Source organism: Macaca fascicularis, chromosome 13 (genome assembly GCF_037993035.2).
Source record: "Macaca fascicularis isolate 582-1 chromosome 13, T2T-MFA8v1.1".
NCBI lineage: Eukaryota > Metazoa > Chordata > Mammalia > Primates > Cercopithecidae > Macaca > Macaca fascicularis.
In genome coordinates, this window is record NC_088387.1 from 25,524,455 (window position 1) to 25,539,570 (window position 15,116).

Genomic DNA, 15,116 nt, shown 5'->3' on the forward strand with positions numbered 1-15,116 from the left:
CTGAGAACAGATATTTCGGATCCCTTGGAACACTATAGTGCCAAAGGAAATATCCTCCGATAACAAAGGGAAAGAAGCTTTCTGTGAATCTTCTTTGAGTTCTGTGAAATCATCTAACAGAGTTACAGCTTTCCCCTCAAGAAGCCTCTCGCTAAGACAGTTCTTGTGGAATTGGCAAAGTGATATTTGGAAGCCCATAGAGGGCTATGGTGAAAAAGGAAGTATCCTCAGTTGAAATCTGGAAAGAAGCTATCTGAGAAACTGCTCTGTGATATGCGACTTCCTCTCAGAGAGTTACATCTGTATTTCGTGGATCTCTTTGCTAGCCTTATTTCTGTGGAATCTGAGAACAGATATTTCGGATCCCTTGGAAGACTATATTGCCAAAGGAAATATCCTCCGATAACAAAGGGAAAGAAGCTTTCTGAGAAACTTCTCTGTGTTCTGTGAAATCATCTCACAGACATACAGCTTTCCACTCAAGAAGCCTTTCGCTAAGACAGTTCTTGTGGATTTGGCAAAGTGATATTTGGAAGCCCATAGACGGCTATGGTGAAAAAGGAAATATCCTCAGATGAAATCTGGAAAGGAGATTTCTGAGAAACTTCTTAGTGTTCTGTTAATTCATCTCACAGAGCTACATCTTTATTTCGTGGATCTCTTTGCCAGCCTTATTTCTGTGGAATCTGGGAACAGATATTTCGCATCTCTTTGAAGACTATAGGGCGAAAGGAAATATCCTACGTTAACAAAGAGAAAGAAGCTTTCTGAGAAACTTCTTTTAGTTCTCTGAAATCATCTCACAGAGTTACAGCTTTCCCCTCAGGAATCCTTTCGCTAAGACAGTTCTTGTGGAATTGCAAAGTGATATTTGGAAGCCCATAGAAGGTTATGTTGAAAAAGGAAATATCCTCAGATGAAATCTGGAAAGAAGCTTTCTGAGAAACTGCTTAGTGTTCTGTTAATTCATCTCACAGAGTTACATCTGTATTTCGTGGATCTCTTTGCCAGCCTTATTTCTGTGGAATCTGAGAACAGATATTTCGGATCCCTTTGAGGACTATAGGGCCAAAGGACATATCCTCCGATAACAAAGAGAAAGGAGCTTTCTGAGAAACTTCTTTGTGTTCTGTGAAATCATCTCACAGAGTTACAGCTTTCCCTTCAAGAAGCCTTTCGCTAAGACAGTTCTTGTGGAATTGGCAAAGTGATATTTGGAAGCCCATGGAAGGCTATGGTGACAAAGGAAATATTCTCAGAAGAAATCTGGAAAGAAGCTTTCTGAGAAACTGCTCTGTGATATGTGACTTCCTCTCACTGAGTTACATCTGTGTTTCGCGGATCACTTTGCTAGACTTATTTCTGTGTAATCTAAAGACAGATATTTCGGATCCCTTGGAAGACTATAGGGCCAAAGGAAATATCCTCCGATAACAAGGAGAAAGAAGCTTTCTGAGAAACTTCTTTGTGTTCTGTGAAATCATCTCACAGAGTTACAGCTTTACCCTCAAGAAGCCTTTCGCTAAGACAGTTCTTGTGGAATTGGCAAAATGATATATGGAAGCCCTTAGAGGGCTATGGTGAAAAAGGAAATATCCTCAGATGAATTCTGGAAAGAGGCTTTCTGAGAAACTGCTTAGTGTTCTGTTAATTCATCTCACAGAGTTACATCTGTATTTCGTGCATCTCTTTGCTAGCCTTATTTCTGTGAAATCTGAGAACAGATATTTCGGATCCCTTTGAAGACTATAGGGCCAAAGGAAATATCCTCCGATTACAAAGGGAAAGAAGCTTTCTGAGAAACTCCTTTGTGTTCTGTGAAATCATCTCACAGAGTTACAGATTTCCCCTCAAGCAGCCTTTCGCTAAGACAGTTCTTGTGGAATTGGCAAATTGATATTTGGAAGCCCATAGAGGGCGACAGTGAAAAAGGAAATATTCTCAGATGAAATCTGGAAAGAAACTTTCTGAGAAACTGTTCTGTGATATGTGACTTCCACTCACAGAGTTACATCTGTATTTCGTGGATCTCTTTGCCAGCCTTATTTCTGTGGAATCTGAAAACAGATATTTCGGATCCCTTTGAAGCCTATAGGGCCAAAGGAAATATCCTCCGATAACAAAGAGAAAGAAGCTTTCTGAGAAACTTCTTTGTGTTCTGTGAAATCATCTCACAGAGTTACAGCTTTACCGTCAAGAAGCCTTTTGCTAAGAGAGTTCTTGTGGAATTGCAAAGTGATATTTGGAAGCCCTTAGTGGGCTATGGTGAAAAAGGTAATATCCTCAGATGAAATCTGGAAAGAAGCTTTCTGAAAAACTGCTTAGTGTTCTGTTAAGTCATCTCAGAGAGTTACATCAGTATTTCGTGGATCTCTTTGCCAGCCTTATTTCTGTGGAATCTGAGAACAGATATTTCGGATCCCTTTGAAGACTACAGGGCCAAAGGAAATATCCTCCGATAACAAAGAGAAAGAAGCTTTCTGAGAAACTTCTTTGTGTTCTGTGAAATGATCTCACAGAGTTACAGCTTTCCCCTCAAGAAGCCTTTCGCTAAGACAGTTCTTGTGGAATTGGCAAAGTGATATTTGGAAGCCCATAGAGGGCTATGGTGAAAAAGGAAATATCCTCAGATGAAATCTGGAAAGAAGCTTTCTCAGAAACTGCTTACTGTTCTGTTAATTCATCTGACAGTGTTACATCTGTATTTCGTGGATCTCTTTTCTAGCCTTATTTCTGTGGAATCTGAGTACAGATATTTCGGATCCCTTTGAAGACTGTAGGGCCAAAGGAAATATCCTCCGGTAACAAAGGGAAAGAAGGTTTCTGACAAACTTCTTTGTGTTCTGTGAAATTATCTCACAGAGTTACAGCTTTCCCCTCAACAAACCTTTCGCTAAGAGTTCTTGTGGAATTGGCAAAGTAATATTTGGAAGAACATAGAGGGCCATGGTGAAAATGGAAACATCCTCAAATGAAATCTGGAAAGAAGCTTTCTGAGAAACTGCTCTGTGATATGTGAATTCCTCTCACACAGTTACATCTGTATTTCGTGGATCTGTTTCCTAGCCTTATTTCTGTGGAATCTGAGAAAATATATTTCGGGTCTCTTTGAAGACTATAGGGCCAAAGGAAATATCCTCCGATAACAAAGAGAAAGAAGCTTTCTGAGAAACTTCTCTGTGTTCTAAGAAATCATCTCACAGAGTTACAGCTTTCTCCTCAAGAAGCCTTTCGCTAAGATATTTCTTGTGGAATTGGCAAAATGATATTTGGAAGCCCATAGAGGGCTATGGTGAAAAAGGAAATATCCTCAGATGAAATCGGGAAACAGGCTTTCTGAGAAACTGCTTAGTGTTCTGTTAATTCATCTCACCGAGTTACATCTGTATTTCGTGGATCTCTTTGCTAGCGTTATTTCTGTGGAATCTGAGAACAGATATGTCGGATCCCTTTGAAGACTATAGGGCCAAAGGAAATATCGTCTGATAACAAAGGTAGAGAAGCTTTCTGGGAAACTTCTGTGTTCTGTGAAATCATCTCACAGAGTTACAGCTTTGCCCTCAAGAAACCTTTTGCTAAGACAGTTCTTGTGGAATTGCAAAGTGATATTTGGAAGCCCATAGAGGGCTACGGTGAAAAAGGAAATATCCTCAGATGAAATCTGGAAAGAAGCTTTCTGAGAAACTGCTATGTCATATGTGACTTCCTCTCACAGAGTTACATCTGTATTTCGTGGATCTCTTTGCCAGCCTTATTTCTGTGGAATCTGAGAACAGATATTTCGGATCCCTTGGAAGACTATAGGGCCAAAGGAAGCATCCTCCGATAACAAAGAGAAAGAAGCTTTCTGAGAAACTTCTTTGTGTTCTGTGAAATCATCTCACAGAGTTACAGCTTTCCCCTCAAGAAGCCTTTCGCTAAGTCAGTTCTTGTGGAATTGGCAAAGTGATATTTGGAAGCCCATAGAGGGCTATGGTGAAAAAGGAAATATCCTCAGATGAAATTTGGAAAGAAGCTTTCTGAGAAACTGCTTAGTGTTCTGTTAATTCATCTCACAGAGTTACATCTGTATTTCGTGGATCTCTTTGCCAGCCTTATTTCTGTGGAATCTGAGAACAGATATTCCGGATCCCTTGGAAGACTATAGGGCCAAAGGAAATATCCTCCGATAACAAAGAGAAAGAAGCTTTCTGAGAAACTTCTTTGTGTTCTGTGAAATCATCTCACAGAGTTACAGCTTTCCCCTCAAGAAACCTTTCTCTAAGACAGTTCTTGTGGAGTTGGCAAAGTGATATTTCTAAGCCCCTAGAGGGCTATGGTGAAAAAGGAAATATCCTCAGATGAAATCTGGAAAGAAGCTTTCTGAGAAACTGCTTAGTGTTCTGTTAATTCATCTCACAGAGTTACATCTGTATTTCGTGGATCTCTTTGTTATCCTTTTTTCTGTGGAATCTGAGAACAGATATTTCGGATCCCATGGAAGACTATAGGGCCAAAGGAAATATCCTCCGATAACAAAGAGAAAGAAGCTTTCTGAGAAACTTCTTTGTGTTTTGTGAAATCATCTCAAAGAGTTACAGCTTTCCCCTCAAGAAGCCTTTCGCTGAGACAGTTCTTGTGGAATTGGCAAGGTGATATTTGGAGGCCCATAGAGGGCTATGTTGAAAAAGGAAATATCCTCAGATGAAATCTGGAAAGAAGCTTTCTGAGAAACTGCTTAGTGTTCTGTTAATTCAACTCACAGTGTTACATCTGTATTTCGTGGATTTCTTTGCTAGCCTTAGTTCTGTGGAAACAGAGAACAGATATTTCGGATCCCTTTGAAGACTATAGGGCCAAAGGAAATATCCTCCGATAACAAAGAGAAAGAAGCTTTCTGAGAAACTTCTTTGTGTTCTGTGAAATCATCTCACAGAGTTACAGCTTTCCCCTCAAGAAGCCTTTCACTAAGACAGTTCTTGTGGAATTGGCAAAGTGATATTTGGAAGCCCATAGAGGGCTATGTTGAAAAAGGAAATATCCTCAGATGAAATCTGGAAAGAAGCTTTCTGAGAAACTGCTATGTCATATGTGACTTCCTCTCACAGAGTTACATCTGTATTTCGTGGATCTCTTTGCCAGCCTTATTTCTGTGGAATCTGAGAACAGATATTTCGGATCCCTTGGAAGACTATAGGGCCAAAGGAAATATCCTCCGATAACAAAGAGAAAGAAGCTTTCTGAGAAACTTCTTTGTGTTCTGTGAAATCATCTCACAGAGTTACAGCTTTACCCTCAAGAAACCTTTCGCTAAGACAGTTCTTGTGGAATTGGCAAAGTGATATTTGGAAGGCCATAGAGGGCTATGGTGAAAAAGGAATTATCCTCAGATGAAATCTGGAAAGAAGCTTTCTGAGAAACTGCTTAGCGTTCTGTTAATTCATCTCACAGAGTTACATCTGTATTTCGTGGATCTCTTTGCTCGCCTTATTTCTGTGGAATCTGAGAACAGATATTTCGGGTCCCTTTGAAGACTATAGGGCCAAAGGAAATATCCTCCGATAACAAAGAGAAAGAAGCTTTCTGAGAAACTTCTTTGTGTTCTATGAAATCATCTCCCAGAGTTACAGCTTTCACCTCAAGAAGCCTTTCGCTAAGAAGTTCTTGTGGAATTGGCAAAGTGATATTTGGAAGGACATAGAGGGCTACGGTGAAAAAGGAAATATCCTCAGATGAAATCTGGAAAGAAGCTTTCTGAGAAACTGCTTAGTGTTCTGTTAATTCATCTCACAGAGTTACATCTGTATTTCGTGGATCTCTTTGCTAGCCTTATTTCTGTGGAATCTGAGAACAGATATTTCAGATCCCTTGGAAGACTATAGGGCCAAAGGAAATATCCTCCGATAACAAAGAGAAAGAAGCTTTCTGAGAAACTTCTTTGAGTTCTGTGAAATCATCTCACAGAGATACAGCTTTCCCCTCAAGAAGTCTTTCGCTAAGACAGTTCTTGTGGAATTGGCAAAGTGATATTCGGAAGCCCATAGAGGGCTATGGTGAAAATGGAAATTTCCTCAGAGGAAATCTGGAAAGAAGCTTTCTGAGAAACTGCTTAGTGTTCTGTTAATTCATCTCACAGAGTTACATCTGTATTTCGTGGATCTCTTCGCTAGCCTTATTTCTGTGGAATCTGAGAACAGATATTTCGGATCCCTTGGAAGACTAGAGGGCCAAAGGAAATAACCTCCGATAACAAAGGGAAAGAAGCTTTCTGAGAAACTTCTTTGTGTTCTGTGAAATCATCTCACAGAGTTACACGTTTCCCCTCAAGAAGCCTTTCGCTAAGACAGTTCTTGTGGAATTGGCAAAGTGATATTTGCAAGCCCATAAAGGGCTATGGTGAAAATGTAAATATCCTCAGATGAAATCTGCAAAGAAGCTTTCTGAAAAACTGCTTAGTGTTCTGTTAATTCATCTCACAGAGTTACATCTGTATTCGTGAATCTCTTTGCCAGCCTTATTTCCGTGGAAATTGAGAACAGATATTTCGGATCCCTTGGAAGACTATAGGGCCAAAGGAAATATCCTCCGATAACAAAGAGAAAGAAGCTTTCTGAGATATTCCTTTGTGTTCTGTGAAATCATCTCACAGAGTTACATCTTTCACCTCAAGAAGCCTTTCGCTAAGACAGTTCTTGTGGAATTGGCAAAGTGATATTAGGAAGCCCATAGAGGACTATGGTGAAAAAGGAAATCTCCTCAGATGAAATATGGAAAGAAGCTTTCTGAGAAACAGCTCTGTGATATGTGACTTCCACTCACAGAGTTACATCTGTATTTCGTGGATCTCTTTGCTAGCCTTATTTCTGTGGAATCTGAGAACAGATATTTCGGATCCCTTGGAAGACTATAGGGCCAAAGGAAATAACTTCCGATAACAAAATGAAAGACGCTTTCTGAGAAACTTCTTTGTGTTCTGTGAAATCATCTCACAGAGTTACAGCTTTCCCCTCAAGAAGCCTTTCGCTACGACAGTTGTTGTGGAAATGGCAAAGTGATATTTGGAAGCCCATAGAAGGCTATGGTGAAAAAGGAAATATCCTCAGATGAAATCTGGAAAGAAGCTTTCTGAGAAACTGCTTAGTGTTCTGTTAATTCATCTCACAGAGTTACATCTGTATTTCGTGGATCTCTTTGCAGCCTTATTTCTGTGGATCTGAGAACAGATATTTCGGATCCCTTTGAACTATAGGGCCAAAGGAAATATCCTCCGATAACAAAGAGAAAGAAGCTTTCTGAGAAACTTCTTTGTGTTCTGTGAAATCATCTCACAGAGTTACAGCTTTCCCCTCAAGAAGCCTTTCGCTAAGACAGTTCTTGTGGCATTTGCAAGGTGATATTTGGAAGCCCATAGAGCGCTATGGTGAAAAAGGAAATAACCTCAGATGAAATCTGGAAAGAAGCTTTCTGAGAAACTGCTTAGTGTTCTGTTAATTCATCTCACAGAGTTACATCTCTATTTCGTGGATCTCTTTGCTAGCCTTATTTCTGTGGAATCTGAGAACAGATATTTCGTATCCCTTGGAAGACTATAGGGCCAAAGGAAATAACTTCCGATAACAAAGGGAAAGAAGCTTTCTTAGAAACTTCTTTGTGTTCTGTGAAATCATCTCACAGAATTACAGGTTTCCCCTCAAGAAGCCTTTCGCTAAGACAGTTCTTGTGGAATTGGCAAGGTGATATTTGCAAGCCCATAAAGGGCTATGGTGAAAATGTAAATATCCTCAGATGAAATCTGGAAAGAAGCTTTCTGAGAAACTACTTAGTGTTCTGTTAATTCATCTCAGAGTTACATCTGTATTTCGTGGATCTCTTTGCTAGCCTTATTTCTGTGGATATGAGAACAGATATTTCGGATCCCTTTGAAGACTATAGGGCCAAGGGAATTATCCTCCGATAACAAAGAGAAAGAAGCTTTCTGAGAAACTTCTTTGTGTTCTGTGAAATCATCTCACAGAGTTACCACTTTCCCCTCAAGAAGCCTTTCGCTAACACAGTTCTTGTGGAATTGGTAAAGTGATATTTGGAAGGCCATAGAGGGCTATGGTGAAAAAGGAAATATCCTCAGATGAAATCTGGAAAGAAGCTTTCTGAGAAACTGCTTAGTGTTCTGTTAATACATCTCACAGAGTTACATCTGTATTTCGTGGATCTCTTTGCCAGCCTTATTTCTGTGGAATCTGAGAACAGATATTTCGGATGCCTTTGAAGAATACAGGGCCAAAGGAAATATCCTCCGATAACAAAGAGAAAGAAGCTTTTTGAGAAACTTCTTTGTGTTCTGTGAAATCATCTCACCTAGTTACAGCTTTCCCCTCAAGAAGCCTTTCGCTAAGACAGTTCTTGTGGATTTGCAAAGTGATATTTGGAAGCCCATAGAGGGAAATGGTGAAAAAGGAAATATCCTCAGATGAAATCTGGAAAGAAGCTTTCTGAGAAACTGCTTAGTGTTCTGTAAATTCATCTCACAGAGTTACATCTGTATTTCGTGGATCTCTTTGCTAGCCTTATTTCTGTGGAATCTGAGAACAGATATTTCGGATCCCTTGGAGACTATAGGGCCAAAGGAAATATCCTCCGATAACAAAGAGAAAGAAGCTTTCTGAGAAACTTCTTTGTGTTCTGTGAAATCATCTCACAGAGTTACAGCTTTCCCCTCAAGAAGCCTTTCGCTAAGATAGTTCTTGTGGCATTGGCAAGGTGATATTTGGAAGCCCATAGAGGGCTATGGTGAAAAAGGAAATAACCTCAGATGAAATCTGGAAAGAAGCTTTCTGAGAAACTGCTTAGTGTTCTGTTAATTCATCTCACAGAGTTACATCTGTATTTCGTGGATCTCTTTGCTAGCCTTATTTCTGTGGAATCTGAGAACAGATATTGCGGATCCCTTGGAAGAGTATATTGCCAAAGGAAATATCCTCCGATAACAAAGAGACAGAAGCTTTCTGAGAAACTTCCTTGTGTTCTGGGAAATCATCTCACAGAGTCACAGGTTTCCCCTCAAGAAGCCTTTCGCTAAGACAGTTCTTATGGAATTGGCAAAGTGATATTTGAAAGCCCATAAAGGGCTATGGTGCAAATGGAAATATCCTCAGATGAAATCTGGAAAGAAGCTTTCAGAGAAACTGCATAGTGTTCTGTTAATTCATCTCACAGAGTTACATCTGTATTTTGTGGATCTCTTTGCCAGCGTTATATCTGTGGAATCTGAGAACAGATATTTCGGATGCCTTTGAAGACTATAGGGCCAAAGGAAATATCCTCCGATAACAAAGAGAAAGAAGCTTTCTGAGAAACTTCTTTGTGTTCTGTGAAATCATCTCACAGAGTTACAGCTTTCCCCTCAAGAAGTCTTTCGCTAAGACAGTTCTTGTGGAATTGGCAAAGTTTTATTTGGAAGCCCATAGAGGGCTATGGTGAAAATGGAAATATCCTCAGATGAAATCTGGAAAGAAGCTTTCTGAGAAACTGCTTAGTGTTCTGTTAATTCATCTCACAGAGTTACATCTGTATTTCGTGGATCTCTTTGCTAGCCTTATTTCTGTGGATCTGAGAACAGATATTTCGGATCCCTTTGAGGACTATAGGGCCAAAGGAAATATCCTCCGATAACAAAGAGAAAGAAGCTTTCTGAGAAACTTCTTTGTGTTCTGTGAAATCATCTCACAGAGTTACAGCTTTCCCCTCAAGAAGCCTTTCGCTAAGGCAGTTCTTGTGGCATTGGCAAGGTGATATTTGGATGCCTATAGAGGGCTATGGTGAAAAAGGAAATAACCTCAGATGAAATCTGGAAAGAAGCTTTCTGAGAAACTGCTTAGTGTTCTGTTAATTCATCTCACAGACTTACATTTGTATTTCGTGGATCTCTTTGCTAGCCTTATTTCTGTGTAATCTGAGAACAGATATTTCAGATCCCTTGTCAGACTATGGGGCCAAAGGAAATATCCTCCGATAACTAAGAGAAAGAAGCTTTCTGAGAAACTTCTTTGTGTTCTGTGAAATCATCTCACAGAGTTACAGCTTTCCCCTCAAGAAGCCTTTCGCTAAGACAGTTCTTGTGGAATTGGCAAAGTGATATTTGGAAGCCCATAGAGGGCTATGGTGAAAAAGGAAATAACCTCAGATGAAATCTGGAAAGAAGCTTTCTGAAAAACTGCTTAGTGTTCTGTTACTTCATCTCACAGACTTACATTTGTATTTCGTGGATCTCTTTGCTAGCCTTATTTCTGTGGAATCTGAGAACAGATATTTCAGATCCCTTGGAAGACTAAGGGCCAAAGGAAATATCCTCCGATAACTAAGAGAAAGAAGCTTTCTGAGAAACTTCTTTTTGTTCTGTGACATCATCTCACAGAGTTACAGCTTTCCCCTAAAGAAGTCTTTCGCTAAGAGAGTTCTTGTGGAATTGGCAAAGTGATATTTGGAAGCCCATAGAGGGCTATGGTGAAAAAGGAAATATCCTCAGATGAAATCTGGAAAGAAGCTTTCTGAGAAACTGCTTAGTGTTCTGTTAATTCATCTCACAGAGTTACATCTGTATTTCGTGGATCTCTTTGCTAGCCTTATTTCTGTGGAATCTGAGAACAGATATTTCGGATCCCTTGGAAGACTATAGGGCCAAAGGAAATATCCTCCGATATCAAAGAGAAAGAAGCTTTCTGAGAAACTTCTTTGTGTTCTCTGAAATCGTCTCACAGAGTTACAGCTTTCCCCTCAAGAAGCCTTTCGCTAAGACAGTTCTTGTGGAATTGGCAAAGTGATATTTGGAAGCCCATAGATGGCTATGATGAAAAAGGAAATATCCTCAGATGAATCTGGAAAGAAGCTTTCTGAGAAACTGCTTAGTGTTCTGTTAATTCATCTCACAGATTTACATCTGTATTTCGTGGATCTCTTTGCAGCCTTATTTCTGTGGATCTGAGAACAGATATTTCGGATCCCTTTGAAGACTATAGGGCCAAAGGAAATATCCTCCGATAACAAAGAGAAAGAAGCTTTCTGAGAAACTTCTTTGTGTTCGGTGAAATCATCTCACAGAGTTACAGCTTTCCCCTCAAGAAGCCTTTCGCTAAGAAAGTTCTTGTGTCATTGGCAAGGTGATATTTGGAAGCCCATAGAGGCCTACGGTGAAAAAGGAAATAACCTGAGATGAAATCTGGAAAGAAGCTTTCTGAGAAACTACTTAGTGTTCCGTTAATTCATCTCACAGAGTTACATCTGTATTTCGTGGATCTCTTTGCTAGCCTTATTTCTGTGGAATCTGAGAACAGATATTTCAGATCCCTTGGAAGACTATAGGACCAAAGGAAATATCCTCCGATAACAAAGAGAAAGAAGCTTTCTGAGAACCTTCTTTGTGTTCTGTGAAATCATCTCACAGAGTTACAGCTTTCCCCTAAAGAAGTCTTTCGCTAAGACCGTTCTTGTGGAATTGGCAAAGTGATATTTGGAAGCCCTTAGAGGGCTATGGTGAAAAAGGAAATATCCTCAGATGAAATCTGGAAAGAAGCTTTCTGAGAAACTGCTTAGTGTTCTGTTAATTCATCTCACTGAGTTACATCTGTATTTCGTGGATCTCTTTGCTAGCCTTATTTCTGTGGAATCTGAGAACAGATATTTCGGATCCCTTTGAAGACTATAGGGCCAAAGGAAATATCCTCCGATAACAAAGAGAAAGAAGCTTTCTGAGAAACTTCTTTGTGTTCTCTGAAATCGTCTCACAGAGTTACAGCTTTCCCCTCAAGAAGCCTTTCGCTAAGACAGTTCTTGTGGAATTGGCAAAGTGATATTTGGAAGCCCATAGTTGGCTATGATGAAAAAGGAAATATCCTCAGATGAAATCTGGAAAGAAGCTTTCTGAGAAACTGCTTAGTGTTCTGTTAATTCATCTCACAGAGTTACATCTGTATTTCGTGGATCTCTTTGCTAGCCTTATTTCTGTGGAATCTGAGAAAAGATATTTCAGATCCCTTGGAAGACTATAGGGCCAAAGGAAATATCCTCCGATAACAAAGAGAAAGAAGCTTTCTGAGAAACCTCTTTGTGTTCTTGAAATCATCTCACAGAATTACAGGTTTCCCCTCAAGAAGCCTTTCGCTAAGGCAGTTCTTGTGGAATTGGCAAGGTGATATTTGCAAGCCCATAAAGGGCTATGGTGAAAATGTAAATATCCTCAGATGAAATCTGGAAAGAAGCTTTCTGAGAAACTACTTAGTGTTCTGTTAATTCATCTCAGAGTTACATCTGTATTTCGTGGATCTCTTTGCTAGCCTTATTTCTGTGGATATGAGAACAGATATTTCGGATCCCTTTGAAGACTATAGGGCCAAGGGAATTATCCTCCGATAACAAAGAGAAAGAAGCTTTCTGAGAAACTTCTTTGTGTTCTGTGAAATCATCTCACAGAGTTACCACTTTCCCCTCAAGAAGCCTTTCGCTAACACAGTTCTTGTGGAATTGGTAAAGTGATATTTGGAAGGCCCTAGAGGGCTATGGTGAAAAAGGAAATATCCTCAGATGAAATCTGGAAAGAAGCTTTCTGAGAAATTGCTTAGTGTTCTGTTAATTCATCTCACAGAGTTACATCTGTATTTCGTGGATCTCTTTGCCAGCCTTATTTCTGTGGAATCTGAGAACAGATATTTCGGATGCCTTTGAAGACTACAGGGCCAAAGGAAATATCCTCCGATAACAAAGAGAAAGAAGCTTTTTGAGAAACTTCTTTGTGTTCCGTGAAATCATCTCACCTAGTTACAGATTTCCCCTCAAGAAGCCTTTCGCTAAGACAGTTCTTGTGGCATTGGCAAGGTGATATTTGGAAGCCCATAGAGGGCTATGGTGAAAAAGGAAATAACCTCAGATGAAATCTGGAAAGAAGCTTTCTGAGAAACTGCTTAGTGTTCTGTTAATTCATCTCACAGAGTTACATCTGTATTTCGTGGATCTCTTTGCTAGCCTTATTTCTGTGGAATCTGAGAACAGATATTGCGGATCCCTTGGAAGAGTATATTGCCAAAGGAAATAGCCTCCGATAACAAAGAGACAGAAGCTTTCTGAGAAACTTCCTTGTGTTCTAGGAAATCATCTCACAGAGTCACAGGTTTCCCCTCAAGAAGCCTTTCGCTAAGACAGTTCTTGTGGAATTGGCAAAGTGATATTTGAAAGCCCATAAAGGGCTATGGTGCAAATGGAAATATCCTCAGATGAAATCTGGAAAGAAGCTTTCAGAGAAACTGCATAGTGTTCTGTTAATTCATCTCACAGAGTTACATCTGTATTTTGTGGATCTCTTTGCCAGCCTTATTTCTGTGGAATCTGAGAACAGATATTTCGGATGCCTTTGAAGACTATAGGGCCAAAGGAAATATCCTCCGATAACAAAGAGAAAGAAGCTTTCTGAGAAACTTCTTTGTGTTCTGTGACATCATCTCACAGAGTTACAGCTTTCCCCTCAAGAAGTCTTTCGCTAAGACAGTTCTTGTGGAATTGGCAAAGTTTTATTTGGAAGCCCATAGAGGGCTATGGTGAAAATGGAAATATCCTCAGATGAAATCTGGAAAGAAGCTTTCTGAGAAACTGCTTAGTGTTCTGTTAATTCATCTCACAGAGTTACATCTGTATTTCGTGGATCTCTTTGCTAGCCTTATTTCTGTGGATCTGAGAACAGATATTTCGGATCCCTTTGAGGACTATAGGGCCAAAGGAAATATCCTCCGATAACAAAGAGAAAGAAGCTTTCTGAGAAACTTCTTTGTGTTCTGTGAAATCATCTCACAGAGTTACAGCTTTCCCCTCAAGAAGCCTTTCGCTAAGGCAGTTCTTGTGGCATTGGCAAGGTGATATTTGGATGCCTATAGAGGGCTATGGTGAAAAAGGAAATAACCTCAGATGAAATCTGGAAAGAAGCTTTCTGAGAAACTGCTTAGTGTTCTGTTAATTCATCTCACAGACTTACATTTGTATTTCGTGGATCTCTTTGCTAGCCTTATTTCTGTGGAATCTGAGAACAGATATTTCAGATCCCTTGGAAGACTATGGGGCCAAAGGAAATATCCTCCGATAACTAAGAGAAAGAAGCTTTCTGAGAAACTTCTTTTTGTTCTGTGACATCATCTCACAGAGTTACAGCTTTCCCCTCAAGAAGCCTTTCGCTAAGACAGTTCTTGTGGAATTGGCAAAGTGATATTTGCAAGCCCATAAAGGGCTATGGTGAAAATGTAAATATCCTCAGATGAAATCTGGAAAGAAGCTTTCTGAGAAACTACTTAGTGTTCTGTTAATTCATCTCAGAGTTACATCTGTATTTCGTGGATCTCTTTGCTAGCCTTATTTCTGTGGATATGAGAACAGATATTTCAGATCCCTTTGTAGACTATAGGGCCAAGGGAATTATCCTCCGATAACAAAGAGAAAGAAGCTTTCTGAGAAACTTCTTTGTGTTCTGTGAAATCATCTCACAGAGTTACAGCTTTGGCCTCAAGAAGCCTTTCGCTAAGACAGTTCTTGTGGAATTGGCAAGGTGATATTTGGAAGCCCATAGAGGGCGATGGTGAAAAAGGAAATAACCTCAGATGCAATCTGGAAAGAAGCTTTCTGAGAAACTGCTTAGTGTTCTGTTAATTCATCTCACAGACTTACATCTGTATTTCGTGGATCTCTTTGCTAGCCTTATTTCTGTGGATCTGAGAACAGATATTTCAGATCCCTTTGAAGACTATAGGGCCAAAGGAATTATCCTGTGATAACAAAGAGAAAGAAGCTTTCTGAGAAACTTCTTTGTGTTCTGTGAAATCATCTCACAGAGTTACAGCTTTCCCCTCAAGAAGCCTTTCGCTAAGACAGTTCTTGTGGCATTGGTAAAGTGATATTTGGAAGGCCATAGAGGGCTATGGTGAAAAAGGAAATATCCTCAGATGAAATCTGGAAAGAAGCTTTCTGAGAAACTGCTTAGTGTTCTGTTAAATCATCTCAGAGAGTTACATCTGTATTTCGTGGATCTCTTTGGTAGCCTTATTTCTGTGGAATCTGAGAACAGATATTTCGGATCCCTTGGAGACTATAGGGCCAAAGGAAATATCCTC